Here is a 13,279-nt window from a genome sequence, read left to right as displayed (position 1 = left end):
GGTCTGTGATACTGTCTGCCCAGAAAGATTCCGTTCATTTTCCAAACGTAGCCTTTTCTCGAGCCACCTACCTTATTGGACAGACATATCAGATGATTATTCATAGAGCATCGAGCAGAAGCAGAGAGGTGACATGGGAATCTTCTAAATGAAACCAGAAAACTGCAGGTCTAGGGTTCTGAGGATGCAGGTTTCTCATATACTTCTTTTTAAAATAATAATAAAATATGGCTATGTTGTCTAGCAGAGGTGCATAAATCACAAGAGTGACTAAACAAAAATGTAGAAAAGAAGTCACCCTTGGACCTTGGAGTGCGGGTGACTTCTTTAGGACATTTCTGTGATTATGTGGCGCCATCCGCAGGTCATACCAGCACCCATCTATCTTATGGGATTCCGGTCAGGAGTGCTGTACATTGCTGAACAAAATATGTATGTACACAAATATTTACTGTCCAGCCAAAATGTTTAAAATAACTGGTTTTAGATGATAGTTACATTACTGGATCTACACTTAAGCTCACACTGCAGATATATAGCCATTATGTTGTAGACACAGGCATGCCTAGACACCCTCACATGCCAGAAAATAGAAAAGGTTCTTTTTCCAGGCACTACATAAGTAGAGTATACATGGGTGGATTGCCAAAACGAACATTCATACGAAAAATCCTATTAAACATTCAATAATGCCATCAGAGGCTTGGTGATTGTCATTGAAATTTCATTTGCTTTTCATTTAACATTTGATTTTGGAATGAATTAAGTTTTTGGAATGAAAACCACATTCACTGTTAGAATTTAGTTTGATTGAGAAAAAATGTCCAACATGCTCTTTTGATTCTTTTGTCACAACAGTTAAAATTGATCATCAATTTGACCCCATCAATGATTAAAAAATCATTCTGAAAACCATGTTGTGCATTCAAAATACCAACCGTGTATACCCTACTATAGACACAAGTAACATTTTTCATCTTCTTTCTATGTGAGTTCAGTTCTACTTTAAAAGTAAGCTTAATTCAGGACCATGTTAAGTCAGTCAGTAAAGGACATTTAGTGATATATAATAAATAACAATAAAAACTCAAAGTGTGTTTTACAGTTCTCTTTATTTTATGAAGCCAAAATAGGAACTGATTGCAGCATATTTAAAGGAGAACTATGGGGAGAGTGAAATGCACTCATTCCCATAGTTAGAGCTGACGTGTAACACTGGAGCTGTCACACATTGGCTCTTTTGATCGAGAACCGAGCAATCAAAAACTGCTGATCACTAAATTCCTGATCTTCTCCATGCGGAGAGTAGTGACTGTCAGTCACCACTCTCCACAGGGATTTTCTCCTCCCCTCTCCATTCCTCCAGTGCTGACTGGAGGGACAGATGGAATAAGGGGTGGGCACAGCTCTCTAGAGGCAGAGCCAGCTGTCAATCAGGCAGCGTGGTGGATCCCGACAATATTTTCTTAGAGCTCTACCCTATGCTGTCAGCATATAGCTGGCAATAGCCTACTATATACTGAGTTTTGGGTCACAGGAGGACATCAGTAAATATCCTCCTGTGACCCAACGGAGAACGTATGCCAGAAAAGGCTTGGCCATATGTTTCTTTTAAAACAAAATACATCAATAAACACAATGTAAAGAAATATTAATTATGTCTCACAGTTTGAGAATTCCATTTGTGCTGGTTAAGAGAGAAATGTGTTTTAATTATGACCAACCCAAACAGCCTTGACCATGTTTCATGATTAATTTTAACATCACTACTAAATATTAAAAAAGCTCAAAGGGTTTTATCTGATAGGATCAAGCAGGGAATATGGCCTATCTTATTATTATTGTTATCTTGTTATTTTTTTCCTCACAATTTTAACATGCCCTTAGGAAAATGTCGCAAATTATTATGCTGAAATTAATATTATAATACAGGATTTATATAGCGCCAACAGTTTGCACAACACTTTACATTATATGGAGACATTACAGTAACAATACAATTCAAATCAAGAAGGTAAGGAGGGCCTTGCCCTTGAGAGCTTACGTGGTTTACAAATACAATTATACATAACAGGTGTTATGTTCCAGAATATTGCTAGACTACAATAAAAATAATTGCTTGTACTGGCTTAGTGGAACTTCAGACATTTTCTGTTCTTATAGAATTGAAAAGAGTAGAATCCGTGGCATGTTTTTATTGCTAATTTTGTCATTGTTGAAAAGATTTTCTTACTTTATGATCTGTTAACAAGTATCACCCAGGACAGGGGTTCAGGGGGAATCTCTCCAATGTGAAAAACAATAGTGGTTGAATTATTTTAATGGATTCAGACCATTGTCCAGTTTTTATTGTCATGCCTCAACTGGGGAGATTTTTCCTTTGTTTTGTCCTAGAATCATTAGTGATTAGTGGGAAAGGTAGTGTGGGGTAATCTCCCTAGCAAGGTCACAGATATTATCATTGAAGGTTATATAAACTGTCTCGATTCCATCCAGAATAAAAACAAGTATTTAGACTAGCACATTATTAGAACCTGATAACATGTTTAAAATAAATCCCTATTGTCTCTTTTTTCCTGTTATAGACTATTTTTTAATGATTCTCAGAAAAGGCGTAGGAACTTTTGCCAGATTGTCAAATCTAAAAAATTTTATATGAACTTCTGCAAGAGGATCACATCTAAATATAATGTGCACTTGTGGGGTTTTATTCTTTTGATTTATAAAATGCATTTGACAAAATACACTTATATATATACTTATACAATGATCAACTTAGTAAACATAATATTTAAAATAATACTATTGTGATAGTTTTTCACAGTGTAGACTTTCTCTTTTAGATAAAGGATCATGTCATCAGTGTTCAGAAGATGAGTGGCCAAACAATAACAATCAGTGTGTATCAAAACCCGTTGAATTCCTGTCTTACATGAATGACCTGGTTTCTCTCACTGTCTCAGTTCCTTGTGTATTACTGTTTGTTAAAACATCCACTATTTTTTGTGTCCTCATTGTATTCCGAGAAACTCCTGTGGTCAAAGCTAATAACCAGAATCTGACCATTCTCTTGGTCTCCATCATGTTGAGCTTCCTCTGTGTGTTTTTTGTTTTTGGGAAGACCTGCGCGTATAAGCTGCATGTTTCGTCAGACCTCCTTTGGAATTATCTTTTCAGTGGCAGTCTCTTCCATTCTAGCCAAAGCTATCATCGTCTACATGGTCTTCAAGTGCATCAAACCTGGACGTTCCTGGAGAAAATACATTGCAGTAAAAATCCCCAACTGTTTGGTTCTTCTGTCTTCATTTATCCAGGTTTGAATTCAGCTTAATTTGGTTATTGACTGCATGTCCATTTCCAGAAGCTAACACTGACCTATATAATGATACAATTATCCTTCAGTGTAATGAAGGTTCTATGGTGGCATTTCCAATCCTCCTGAGTTACATGGGCCTTCTAGCAGCTCTGAGTTTTATTGTGGCTTTCCTGGCCAGAAATTTGCCAGATAGTTTTAATGAGGCCAAATATATCACCTTCAGCATGCTGGTGTACTGCAGTGTCTGGATCGCTTTTATCCCAGCTTACATGAGTGTCATAGGGAAGAACACTGTGCTTGTAGAGATATTTGCTATAATAGCTTCAAGCTTTGGAATTTTGGGTTGCATATTTTTTCCAAAATGTCATATTATCCTGGTCAGAGTAAATTAATAAAACAAACCAAAACCTGGCACTAGAGTTTCTCATTCTGTTTTTATTTTTAAACCAATACATTGAATTTAATTGTAAATTCACTTCATCAGTTTTATTATCGATACAATATGTGATCAGATGTTTCAGTAGGATTGGTTAGAGACAAATGGTTTAACAAAAAATAGTTGTCATCTGGGTTTAATATTGTCATTGTATTCATTTATTTATTTATTGACCTAATAAAATTCTGTAAAATGTTATTTGCTTTCTTTATTTCACCAACGATAGAGAAACACACAATTCTTAGATTCAAAAATACAAAACAATTAAAACTCCAGGACCAGGAGATAACAGTTTACTATTATGCTCCCAACACACGACAGGTCCGCTTCCTGACCCATCTATTGAGGGTGGTGGACTCACATGCCAAGGGGACAGTGATTGTCTGCGGGGACTCGAACCTCACCCTCTTCCCGAGCGTGGATCGGTCTAGCACACATACCCCCCCTCTTCTGGCACGTTCCGCTCCCTCATCTCTCACCACGGTCTCTTAGACGGCTGGCGAGAGGTCAACCCCTGCACCAAAGACTATACTTTTTACTCTCACCCCCATAAAACATTCTCCAGAATTGACCACATATTTCTCTGGCCAGCTTTGGTACCTAACATTAGACAATCCACCATTACTCCCTTCCCCTGGACCGACCACAGTGGAGTGACATTGCAGCTTACGGCCTTGTGGGCCTCTCCTACTGATAGAGCATGGCTCCTGAATGACCTTCTACTGAACAACGAAATCACAGGTCATGCGATCCAATCAACATTAACTGACTATATCTCCCTGAACTCAACTCCCGATGTGTCCCCCTTGACGGTGTGGGAGGCCCATAAGGCAGTGATGCGAGGCTGCTGTATCCAGCTGGCCTCCGCCCAAAAACGGGAGCTGCAGCGCCGACTCCGCGACCTAGAACTGGATTTCCAGACAGCCACGGCAACCTTCCAAACCCGGCCCACCCAGGCCAACAGGATACGGCTAGATGCGGTGACCCGCGAGCTTAACTTGATTCTTTCAAGCCAGGCTGACCGCAGTCTGCGATACAGAACCCACAAATTCTATCTTAAAGGTAACAAGCAGGACTCTCTATTGGCGCGTTGCCTGCGTAACACTGACCTCACATATAAACCCTTACGCATCCGCAACAGGACAGGCGTAATGACGAGCGATCCTTCGAAAATAACAACTACATTTGAGCGCCACTTGGCATCCCTATACTCTGCACCGGACCCCGCCCACCCATCCGATTATGCTAATTTCTTCGCTAATATTCCACTACCCAGGATATCCCAATCGTTCCGAGCCTCCTTAGAGGAACCAATCACGCTACATGAACTTATGTGGGCAATCAAATCCCTGAAAACGAACAAAAAACCAGGTCCAGACGGTTTCACACCCCTTTACTATAAAAAATATTCTGAACTGCTCGCCCCTCTGTTACTGATAGCGATTAATTCTATTCGGTCGGGAGGGAGCTTCCATCCGGAATCCCTTTCGGTCTCCATATGCATGATCCCTAAGCCTGACTCTGACGCCACTAATTGTACCAACTTTCGCCCTATATCCCTTCTAAACGTGGATATCAAACTCCTAGCGAAAAACTTGGCGGCGCGCCTTAATAAAGAAATCAATACAATCATACAGGGTGACCAGGTTGGTTTCATGCCACATAGACAGGCGGGTGATGGGGTCCGTCGTGCCTGCCTCCTACTTGACGCAGCCAAGCGACGAAACATACCCATGATGCTTCTCTCTTTAGATATAAAAAAGGCGTTTGACTCTTTGTCCTGGAACTTCCTCTTTAGCACCCTCCATAAATGGGGCTTTGGTCCCACGTTCCTAACGTGGGTCCGATCATTATACTCTAACCCCAGTGCATTAGTCAAGTACGCCGGCCATCGCTCAGCCTCTTTCCCTATCTTGCGTGGTACGCGTCAGTGGTGTCCCTTATCCCCCTTACTTTTTGCCCTTGCTATTGAACCTCTGGCCCAACTCCTCCGTGACCACCCGGATATTACCGGCATCCCTATTGCAGGACACCAACACAAGCTTAGCCTTTTCGCGGACGACATCCTCCTATTTATCTCTAACCCAACTACCTCCTTACCGAGCCTGCTTAACCTTTTAGACCGCTATGGCGTAATCTCTGGCCTCCTGATCAACCCCCACAAATCCAAAGCCTTAAATGTGTCCCTTCCTGACTGCTTGGTTGACACTCTCCGAGCATCCCTACCCTTTTCCTGGGAATCGCACTCCCTCCGCTACTTGGGTATTCGCCTCACCCCCTCCCTTGAATCTCTATATGCAGCAAATTACCCCCCTCTATTCTCCCACCTCTCTCAACTACTGCACTCCTGGTCCCGATACACTATTTTCTGGTTAGGAAGAATTTCAGCCGTCAAAATGACTTACCTACCTAAATTACTATACCTGTTCAGAGGGCTCCCTGTCCCAATCCCGACATATAGATTTTGGATATTGCAGCGTCAGCTCTTCCACTTTATCTGGCACAATACACGCCCCCGGATCTCACGGCAAACGCTTTATTCTCCTAAACTTAAGGGTGGTTTAGGGGTCCTGCATATATTCAACTATTATGTGGCGGCCCAAATTGCTCCTCTGAATAGGTACCACGCCACCCTTGATCTCCCACTCTGGGTATCATTAGAGGCAGTCGACTGCACTCCACTTGCTGTAGATAATCTTCTGTGGCTCTTACCTAAAGACCGAACAAACGTCGTAAACCCAGTTACCGCCCACTCCCTGCGCGTATGGGATGCCCATAAATACTCGGCGCGACTACTGTCTCCTCATCGCCCGCTTCTGTCGTTCGTGAGGAATCCCTCGTTTCCCCCGGGCTACGAGTCCCCCGTGGCTTTTCACCACTGGAAGCAGAAAGGCGTCACTAACATACACACCCTATACACTTCAATGGGTCCCAAGTCGTTTCAGCAACTGCAATCTTCTTATCAACTCCCCGCCACCGAACTTTTTCGATACCTCCAGGTCAGACACTTTTTATCCTCCCAAGTCCCCAAATTCCCTACTGGCTCCACGTTTACCTTTTTTGAAAGGTCATGCCATGATGACCAATACACCCCTGGACTAATTTCCTCCATATATGACTGTCTACTAGCCTACCTCACTACTACACCACACACCTATATATCTGCCTGGGAGAGAGACCTCGGTTACCCCATTGATGAAGCTGACTGGCAAACTATATGGGAAATTACCAAATCTAGCTCTCGGAATGCGACCGCACTAGAGACCAACTACAAACTACTCTATCGCTGGTACCTTGTCCCAAGTCGTATGCGGGCATTCGTGCCAGGACATACGGGGGAGTGCTTCCGAGATTGTGGGGAAGTGGGGTCCTATATACACACCTGGTGGTCCTGTCCAACAGCGCAGACCTTTTGGCATCGTGTACTAGACTTCTTGGCTAGCCTGATAGGTAAGACCCTACCGTTCGACCCAAAAGTGGTGTTACTTAACCTTCCTCCAGAAAGCATAACTCATGCCCATCATAAATTCCTGGTGCATGGGCTCACGGCAGCTAAACAGTCATTGGCGAAATCCTGGAAGCCCACTGTTATCCCCTTTGCTGAAGTAAAACGTAGACTCCACTGGACCTTCATTAACGAACGTATCACCGCCAGGCTAGAAGACAAAGTTGCTCGCTTTGAACAGACGTGGCAACCATGGATCCAATACCTCCAGTCACAGGCATTTGACAGTAGTCTGCTACCACTTTTAAAACTACGCTTCAACAATAAAAATCCTCCATGTGTGCCCTGGACTTAACCGACCCTGGTAAGCTTTCTCTCCTCCCCTCTCCCTTCCCACCCCAATCCTCCCTTTTCTCTCTCCTTTCTTTCTCTTCATCTGTCTCTCTCCAACTGCCCTTCTTGGGCGCGATATTGATGTTTGCAGTGGTTTAGTACGCTCTCTCGCAGCACAATTGGCGGTCCTGTTATGCAGTATCTCCCGTGGGAACAATTCCCCCTATTTAATCCTGTATGTTTACCGGCCCCTCAGTATTCGGGTGGACCCTATCACTACCTCGACCGTCTCGACGGGCGAACCTATTACACCAGCGATAATTGTCATTTTGTTTAACTCTAGAGCTATTTTTGTTTAACTCTAGAGCTAATATATTCTGTACTCCCCTGCATTACGTGCTGTACATTGTAATCATTTGTACCCACTGTCATAGCAAAAATGTCATGTTATGTTAAAATCAATACAAATATTTGATTAAAAAAAAGTATAATACTAATATGTTGCGCTTGGTATAAACAATCTTCTGAATTTAACACCCCCTAATATCTGTGAATAAATGAATAATCTGTATATCTTAATTACATCCACCTACATGTGCAATAGCAACTGTGTATCATGTGTCAGTGAATGGCTGTAAACTTGTTCATACAATCTGTAAGAGGAGTCGGCACCCGAATGTGATCCTAAACCTGGGGTATAGTCACAACCAATATCCTCAATTAAACAAAGTAGGTCAATATCCTGTAACGCAAATAATTCCTCACGTAAAGTTGATTCTAATGTTGACATAAATCAATCAACCAGTCCTCTGCTTCACCCCAACTTTTAGATAGCATCGTATGGGGATATTGTTACTTATCTGTCCTCCTGGGTTTCTCCTAGGATTCCATGAAGAAATTAATACGTTTCAGAGGAGTCTCTTCAATGATAACTTGTAGTTATAATATATCATCCATTTCCGCACTCTTTATCTGGAAAGTCGGGTTGGGCTTCAATCTTTTTCGTTCCGGTTAACCCCTCTTGCACCACATAAACAGCGGTATCTGTCCACCGGGGTTTTCACAGACAGGAAAGGGGAAAAAAGAAAAAGAAAAGACTCCTAAGTGCAGTGATTAAAACACACTTATTTTAAACGAAAATTTCTGCACTTACAAGAACAGAGAGTATAAAAACATTGAGTGGTAGGAGCACTCAGTCATACGAGCACAATGGTCTATAGGAGACGGAGCCAATCTTGCACTTGACGCATTTCGGCGTTTCTGGACTTTTCAAAAGGGTATTGTGTGCCCGTCTCCCACCAGAACTTATATTAAACAATTAGTCAATCTATCCTTCACTTACAGCACTGACACTTCCCACCTGTGATGCCGGTGGTATGTGCCCCACATATTAGCATAATCATCAAAAAAAGGGGAAAATAAATGTGGCAGAATGATCAGAGGATTTGTATATACGGACGTCAAAAGTGATATATTGCAATTCTTCACTAATTATTGGTATTATTTTATATTCTATCCTATATTACAATGTGTATTATTTTCTTAGGAAATAGGGTTCAGGAAGGAATATTGAGAGAATTGGGGGATGCTTTAATTATGCGGGGTGCTTAGTCACAAAGTCTCACTCACATCTTAGGGTGCACCCCACCCATCTAATTTGGAATACTGTCCTATCTAAGGTGACCTACAGCATCACTGGTATATCTTTTAGCAATCGTAGAGGTCTGATATCCTCTGTAAACCCTTTAGGCATATTTCAATCACTTCAAAGTGTCCTTTCCTTTATGCTCAGTGAGCATGTCCCCTAGGTTAAGGTCAATCTCTGTAGTTCAATATCTATAAAAGGACTAACAAACCAATTTGTGCTAGCCATTTTTCTTATTTTAGAGCATCAGGGTCTATCTAGATTTATCAAAGTATATATAGATTACAACTGTCCCTAACTTTCATTGAGCACCTATGGGGCATGTTGTTACGGTCTAAGGTTATCTCTTGGGGGAGAGGATGATGTTTGTTCTATGAACCTCCTCTAAAGTCCCTCTATAAATCCATTTAAGGGGGCAGAATTAGTCATCAGCTAAAAAACTATTTAGATCCAGCTCTACATTCAAACCCTTTGGAGTCATGGTTTCCATTAGGAAAATCCATTTTGTCTCATTCTTAGAGACCTCCCTCCCATATGGTTCCCTCTCCAGTGTTTTTTTTATTTTGTCTAGTCCTGTAAACGTAATTCCGCATTTTCCACACGGATAGAAACCTTTTCCATGGAAAAACAAGACATTTTTCTTAGGGGGGTCTATTATATTGTGTACTAATAAGGCTTTGACATTAGGGGCTTTTCTGTATACCACTTTAGGCCTTTTCTGGATCAGTGGTATTAAAATTTTGTCTTTTATTAAAATAGGCCATTGCTTCTGGAGAATGTGTTCAACCTCTTTATATTGGGTGGAGACGTTTGTAATGAACAAGATTTGCTGATCTTCTTTATGTTTTCGTGTCATAGGCTGTAACATCTCTTTTCTATCTAAGTCTTATATTTTTAGTTTTGTTCTGTCTAGCTCTTGTTTGTTGTAGCCTTTCTCCAAAAATCTATTTTGAATCATAGATGCTTGTTTATCATAATCTTCAACTCTTGTGCAATTTCTTTTCATTTTTATGAATTGACCCTTCAGGATTCCTCTAAGCCACGATGGGTGATGAAAACTGCCTATCGGTATGTACCCATTCCGGTCAGTAGATTTAAAATAGGTTCTAGTGGTTATTTTATCTTCTTTCCCTTGTATGATCAAATCCAGGAAGTTAATGTTCTCCTTGCTGTAGTTATAGGTGAAGCTGATTCCCTCCTTGTTGGAGTTGAGATATTTGAAGAACTCTTCAAAGGAGGTTGTACTTCCATTCCAAATTACAACCACATCATCTATGAACCTCTTCCATAACTGTAGTTCAAGCCATTTATGTTCATAAATTGCACTCTCCTCCCATTTGGCCATAAGTAAATTTGCAAGGCTTGGAGCGAATTTCGCCCCCATTGCCACACCTATAATTTGGATATAATAGTCTCCTTTGTACCAAAAATAGTTGTTTCTAAGTGAAAAATCAGTGAATTTGATGAAAAAGGCAATCTGTGTATCTTCTAGTCTGGAAAGCTTTTAATTCCTTCATGTGTGGTATATTAGTATAGAGGGATAGTACATCCATGGTTGCTAGAATTGTATCTTCTTCGTATCTCATGGTTGAAAGTGTGTTGATAATATCCCCACTATCTCTAAGGTAGGCTCTGGTACATCTCACTAACGATTGCAAAAACCAATCTATGTATTCGCCTAAGTGTGATATTAGCGAACCTGTTCTGCTAACTATCGGTCTTCCGGGTGGTTTTGTTGGATTTTTATGTATTTTGGGCAAAAAATATATCACCAGTACTCTCCCCACTGTGAGTAACGGGTATTTGTATTCTTTTTTATTTAGAATCCTTCTTTTTAATCCATCTTTTAATAGTTGTTTCCATTGTATCTTGATATCTATTGTTGGATTTTTCTTCAATTGGTTATATGTCTCTTGATCTCCTAAAATATTTGCCATTTCCTCGTCATAGTAGATCTTATCAAGTAGAACTACCCCTCCCCCTTTATCTGCGGAACGGATCACGATTTCTTTCTTTTCTTCTAAAAGTTTCAATCCTTTATCGATGTAGCTTCTATTTTTTTTGTGTTTTATCTTTAACCCTCTCAACTCTTCTTCAACCATAACTTTGAATACCTCAATGTGATGATTTGATCTAGTATTGGGATCAAAAATGGATTTGTTCATTAACGTAGAATGTTTAAATCTTTCTCGCATTTCTTTTTCATTATCGGGAATCCCAGGTCAAAGTGTCTCTTAATATTTAGTTTTCGTGCAAACTTTAATTTATTTTAAATCCATATAGGTGCCGAACTTTTTATGGGTCCAAATTTTAGGCCCAAATCTAATACGTGGATCTCTTCCAGAGTAAGAATGGCTGAACTCAGGTTAAAGATTCCTTCTCCCATCTTTTTTCTCCTCCGTACTCTCTTTCCTCCTCTCGTCCACCTCTTGCAAAATTTCGTCTTCCTCTCCATCTGTACCCCAATGGTTGTTGGGGTGGGGTATAAAATCTCCCCTGGTTCCACGATTGTTGACCTTGTTGGTCTCTTCTTTTGTATCTCCATTTGGGTGGGGTGTATTCGTTGTGTCCCCTTTGGTGTGGTTCCCTCCACTGCGGGGCTCTCTCTCTGGTCTGTACCCCTAAAAAATTCCTGGAGGTGTCCTGTCTTATAGTTTTGATATGGATTTTTCACTTAGAAACAACTATTTTTGGTACAAAGGAGAATATTATACCCAAATTAAATGCGTGGCGATGGGGGCGAAATTCGCTCCAAGCCTCGCAAATGTATTATGGAAACCATGACTCCAAAGGGTTTGAATGTAGAGCTGGATCTAAATAGTTTTTTAGCTGATGACTAAGTCTGCCCCCTTAAATGGATTTATAGAGGGACTTTAGAGGAGGTACATAGAACAAACATCATCCTCTCCCCCAAGAGATAACCTTAGACCGTAACAACATGCCCCATAGGTGCTCAATGAAAGATAGGGACAGTTGTAATCTATATATACTTTGATAAATCTAGATAGACCCTGATGCTCTAAAATAAGAAAAATGGCTAGCACAAATTGGTTTGTTAGTCCTTTTATAGATATTGAACTACAGAGATTGACCTTAACCTAGGGGACATGTTCACTGAGCATAAAGGAAAGGACAATTTGAAGCAATTTAAATATGCCTAAAGGGTTTACAGAGGATATCAGACCTCTACGATTGCTAAAAGATATACCAGTGACGCTGTAGGTCACCTTAGATAGGACCTATTCCAAATTAGATGGGTGGGGCGCACCCTAAGATGTGAGTGAGACTTCGTGACTAAGCACCCCGCATAATTAAAGCATCCCCAATTCTCTTAATATTCCTTCCTTAACCCTATTTCCTCAGAAAATTCTATGTGGTGGTAACATTTTAAAGAGTGTCTTTTTAATCATTTGTTTTAGAATTTATAGATTTTTCAATTTTATGAATCTAAAAGTATACTTAATTTTTAATAAATATTTTAACACATGTTAGTGAAGGATTGCGATATATCACTTTTGATGTCTGTATATACAAATCCTCTGATCATTCTGTGACATTTGTGGTAAAAGTAGGTACCTCGGCTTATATTCGGGACGGCTTATACTCGAGTATATACGGTATTTCCCCCTTTTTTTGATGATTATGCTAATATGTGGGACACATACCACCGGCATCACAGGTGGGAAGTGTCAGTGCTGTAAGTGAAGGATAGATTGACTAATTGTTTAATATAAGTTCCGGTGGGAGACGGGCACACAATACCCTTTTGAAAAAGTACAGAAACACAGAAACGCGTCAAGGGCAAGATTGGCTCTGTCTCCTATAGACCATTGTGCTCGTATGGCTGAGTGCTCCTACCACTCAATGTTTTTATACTCTCTGTTCTTGTAAGTGCAGAAATTTTGGTTTAAAATAAATGTGTTTTAATCGCTGCACTTAGGAGTATTTTCTTTTTCTTTTTTCCCCTTTCCTGTCTGTGAAAACCCCGGTGGACGGATACCCCTGTTTATGCTGTGCAAGAGGGGTTTACCGGAGGGGAACGAAAGATTGATGCCCAACCCAGATTTCCAGATACAGAGTGCGGAAATGGATGATATATTATAA

General features: G+C 40.7%; 1 pseudogene; it reads left to right on the top strand.

Annotated features, from left to right (window-relative positions):
* The first annotated feature begins 2,932 nt into the window (after window positions 1-2,932).
* LOC108795642 lies at window positions 2,933-4,244 on the top strand (annotated as a pseudogene).
* Window positions 4,245-13,279: the final 9,035 nt, after the last annotated feature.

This window comes from Nanorana parkeri, unplaced genomic scaffold, assembly GCF_000935625.1.
Source record: "Nanorana parkeri isolate BGI_ZX_2015 unplaced genomic scaffold, ASM93562v1 scaffold989, whole genome shotgun sequence".
Classification (NCBI taxonomy): domain Eukaryota; kingdom Metazoa; phylum Chordata; class Amphibia; order Anura; family Dicroglossidae; genus Nanorana; species Nanorana parkeri.
This window is presented reverse-complemented; position numbering and strand designations above follow the sequence as displayed.